The sequence below is a fragment of the Schistocerca americana genome, unplaced genomic scaffold (assembly GCF_021461395.2).
Source record: "Schistocerca americana isolate TAMUIC-IGC-003095 unplaced genomic scaffold, iqSchAmer2.1 HiC_scaffold_112, whole genome shotgun sequence".
In the NCBI taxonomy this organism is placed as follows: domain Eukaryota; kingdom Metazoa; phylum Arthropoda; class Insecta; order Orthoptera; family Acrididae; genus Schistocerca; species Schistocerca americana.
In genome coordinates this window covers 577,765-582,500 of record NW_025725176.1, presented here as the reverse complement: position 1 = coordinate 582,500, position 4,736 = coordinate 577,765, and positions in this window count along the sequence as shown.

The following is a 4,736-nucleotide window of genomic DNA, read 5'->3' as shown; positions in this document are numbered from 1 at the left end:
AGAAGAAAAGTAATCGCTGACAGCACGAAGGATGTCACGCGACTAGTTAGCAGGCTAGAGTCTCGTTCGTTATCGGAATTAACCAGACAAATCGCTCCACCAACTAAGAACGGCCATGCACCACCACCCACCGAATCAAGAAAGAGCTATCAATCTGTCAATCCTTCCGGTGTCCGGGCCTGGTGAGGTTTCCCGTGTTGAGTCAAATTAAGCCGCAGGCTCCACTCCTGGTGGTGCCCTTCCGTCAATTCCTTTAAGTTTCAGCTTTGCAACCATACTTCCCCCGGAACCCAAAAGCTTTGGTTTCCCGGAGGCTGCCCGCCGAGTCATCGGAGGAACTGCGGCGGATCGCTGGCTGGCATCGTTTATGGTTAGAACTAGGGCGGTATCTGATCGCCTTCGAACCTCTAACTTTCGTTCTTGATTAATGAAAACATACTTGGCAAATGCTTTCGCTTCTGTTCGTCTTGCGACGATCCAAGAATTTCACCTCTAACGTCGCAATACGAATGCCCCCGCCTGTCCCTATTAATCATTACCTCGGGTTCCGAAAACCAACAAAATAGAACCGAGGTCCTATTCCATTATTCCATGCACACAGTATTCAGGCGGGCTTGCCTGCTTTAAGCACTCTAATTTGTTCAAAGTAAACGTGCCGGCCCACCGAGACACTCACTCAAGAGCACCCTGGTAGGATTGCAACGGGGTCCGCCTCGGGACGCACGAGCACGCACGAGGCGCGTCGCACGCCTTCAGCTCGCCCCACCGGCAGGACGTCCCACGATACATGCCAGTTAAACACCGACGGGCGGTGAACCAACAGCGTGGGACACAAATCCAACTACGAGCTTTTTAACCGCAACAACTTTAATATACGCTATTGGAGCTGGAATTACCGCGGCTGCTGGCACCAGACTTGCCCTCCAATAGATACTCGTTAAAGGATTTAAAGTGTACTCATTCCGATTACGGGGCCTCGGATGAGTCCCGTATCGTTATTTTTCGTCACTACCTCCCCGTGCCGGGAGTGGGTAATTTGCGCGCCTGCTGCCTTCCTTGGATGTGGTAGCCGTTTCTCAGGCTCCCTCTCCGGAATCGAACCCTGATTCCCCGTTACCCGTTACAACCATGGTAGGCGCAGAACCTACCATCGACAGTTGATAAGGCAGACATTTGAAAGATGCGTCGCCGGTACGAGGACCGTGCGATCAGCCCAAAGTTATTCAGAGTCACCAAGGCAAACGGACCGGACGAGCCGACCGATTGGTTTTGATCTAATAAAAGCGTCCCTTCCATCTCTGGTCGGGACTCTGTTTTTTTTTTTTTTTTTTTTTTTTTTTTTTTTTTTTTTTTTTGAAAAAAAAAAAAAAAAAATTTCTTTATTCCATTAAATTATTTCTTACATATTAACCCACCACCTAATACATTAGTGGGTCTTAATTCTCTACATTACATTTTTATTGAATATTAGCAGCATTTATACTTCTATTCTAGTGTTAGTAACTTACTTGCTACAGGAACTAAGAGTTAGTTTCTTTGTTGGGTAAGATCTACTTTTACTCTTGCTAACTAATCTAGGAACTACCTCCTGCAGCGTTACAGGCGTGCCAGATGTTTGTATAAACCTACTGTGTGGCCGTGCCCACTGAGCTAATCCCAGTGAGCATGCCCCTGGCACTGGGCTGGCCTTTTGAAGATCGCTGCAGGTTCTGTTAAGATTTTCTGTCTACTATATACTTAAGGTCTGACTATTGCTAAGTCATGATCGGTGCGCAAATGTCGAATCCGGGTGTTGGCGCTCCCTCCCCCTGTTCCGGAGCGTGGCGGATTCCTACCGTCACGGCGATTGGCCAGTCCACGCCCCGGCGGAATGGGATGGGTCGCCTTCAGTCATGTCATGTCCGGTTGTTCAAGTGTTTTCCCTTAAATATTCCCGCAGGACCTTTGCTGATACCTCGCTGGCAAGGCGGTTTACTATGTTGAATGTGGTGGGATCTCTGATTAACTGATACGTATTGTTGTGAGGCAACTGGTTTCTTAGGTCACTGGCTACATCATCGAAGATGGGGCACTCATAGATCACGTGGTCCGGAGTACCCCATTCAGCTCCGCAGTCACACGAGGGGGTAGCCCTTTTCCCGAATCGGCATAGATATGCCGGATACGGTCCATGTCCTGTGAGGAAGTGCAACAGTCCCTTACTTGGCTGGAAATGCGATAGTTGGAAACGTTCTTTAATATTTGGGAGCAGCTGGTAAGTCCTTCGGCCTGTTGTGTCAGCATCCCAGAGTTCTTGCCATAACTCTTCTCCTCTCCTCTTAATGGCAAACTTGTCCCCCACCCGCACTCCCAAGATACTTTCAGTCTTATCTATGTCTCCCCTTTTAACCCAGTACCAGGCTGCCTGTTCCCGGATTTTGATATCCAGGGGACACACCCCCATAAGTACTAGTAGTGCCCCTCCCGGAGATGTTCTGTACGCTCCGATGGAGCGCAAAAGCATGTTGCGTTGCACCCTCCTCACAGACATAGCGGGCACAACCCTCGTGAGCCTGTGTGCCCACACTCCGGAGCCGTAACCCATGATAGAGACAAGAATGGTATTGTGATATAGCTTAATGAGTTCTGGTGGGAGATGAAATCTACTGTGTCCTATTGTGATTAAGTTGTTTAGAGCTTCGAGTGATTTTTGTGTTGCTGATTCTATATGTTTGGCGAAATTCCACCTTTCATCGATTATAACCCCTAAATACCGGGCCTCACGACGCCGAATCACTGGTGAGCCCTCGATTCTTACTGTTGGATTTCTGGCCAATTGGCCTTTCAGTAATAGGTATGTAGACTTGTTAGGCGCAATGGTCATTTTCGTGTTCTGGCACCACTGCGTGAGAATTGATAATGTCCTATTGATTTTGGGTTCGAGGTCCTCGCGACTTCGGCCGCCAACCAGCAGAAGGAGGTCGTCAGCGTAAGCTATCGCCTCTAGCACATCCACACTGTTTTCCAAGCTCTCCAGAAGAGGCTCCATATTTATGTCCCAAAAGAGTGGCCCCAGGACAGAGCCCTGTGGACACCCCTTCGTGACCTTCTTGCCTATTCGCTCGCTAGGGGACGATAGCCAGACCTCTCTTTCCATACAATAGCTCCTGAGACAGCCGTATAGCGGCCCTGGACACTCCTTCTCCCGCAGGCAGGAGAAGAGCGAAGGCCACCACAGGTTGTCAAAGGCGCCACTGATATCCACCATGATGCCAACTATGTACTTGTGCGGAGACGACCCACAGACCTCGGATGCGAGGGCAATTGCGTCACACGCAGATCGCCCCTGCCGAAAACCGAATTGCCTGTCACTCATCCCGCACAGCACTCGGTGTGCTGTCAGTCTGTCAGCCAGTAACTTCTCCAGCAGTTTGCCCAACAGGTCCAACAGACAAATGGGTCTGTAAGATTTTGCTTCTTTAGGGTCTTTGTCTTGCCCCTTTTTGATGATTACAACGTTGGCCTGCTTCCAGATTTTAGGGAATGTTCTAAGGCGCAGGGCCTCATTGTAAATTCTTGCTAAAGGTGTCACTAGTTGAGGAGCGAGGTACTGCACCACCTCCGCGATGATGCCGTCTGGTCCTGGGGCCTTTCCTTTCTTTAGCGATTTAATGTGGGCTGCAACTTCTTCTTCAGAGAAAGGGTACACCATGATGTTATTCTCATAGTCTGCTTGCAGAGCCTGCCTAATTAGGCGTTGTTCTTCTGTGTCCTCTTCCTCTTCATCATCAGGGAGGAGTTGGTGGAGAAGGACCTCAGCAGTTTCCTGCCAAGACCCAGTCATCCGATTTCCATCCCTGATTGTGGAAAGCACCATTGGCGACCTGATTTTTTCCCTTACTATTTTGTAAGGAGTGCCCCAGGGATCAATAGCCAATTGGCTGTGCACATATTTTTTCCAGCTTTCCAGCCTGACTGTTCGCAGTTCTTTCTGAAACTGCTCTTTGGCTTCCCTATATGTTTGCAGCCATCTTTGTTTTTCTTCCCAGACGACACTTCGCTGGTAATACCTCCTCGCCCTCCTGACAGACTGACGCATCTGCCCTAGTTCCGCAGACCATGGTGATGGAGAAGCCGCAACGGCTCTCCTCCTGGTTGGTACAGCAGCCTTTACCGCCCTGGTGAGAGCGCCCACCAGTTCTTCGGCGTGTTTGTTGACGTCATCGTCATCTTCCGGCCATGTCGGAGGGTCAAACTCTCCTGCGAGACGCTCCCAATTGGTCCTGTTATAATTTAGTTGTACTTCCCACCCTATGTCCCAGTGGCGCTCCTGATCTGTGATTGTGAATGTGATCAGGTTGTGATCGCTGGTAGTGTCCCCGTCAGTAACAGTCCAGTTTTGTATATTGGCAGCGATATTGGCTGTCATCATTGTGATGTCAATATTGGTTCCATTCCCTCCCCCTCCTGTGTAGGTGGGGGGGTTTCCAGGTCTGTTGGCAATGAGGAGTTGCAGAGACATAATAGTCTCTTCCAGCTTGCTTCCCCTTTCATCTCGAGTGCCACTGTGCCATAGGGGGGATTTGGCGTTCACGTCCGCCACCACAACTGCCTTTCTGCCCCTCAGCACCGTTGCCACCTGCGTAAGTTGGTCAAGGTACAGGTCAATTTCTGTACCGTACTGAAAGTACATATTTATTAAATATATGACGCCATTTGGTGACTGCAGTTCAATAACATTGCAGTGGTCGTCCGAG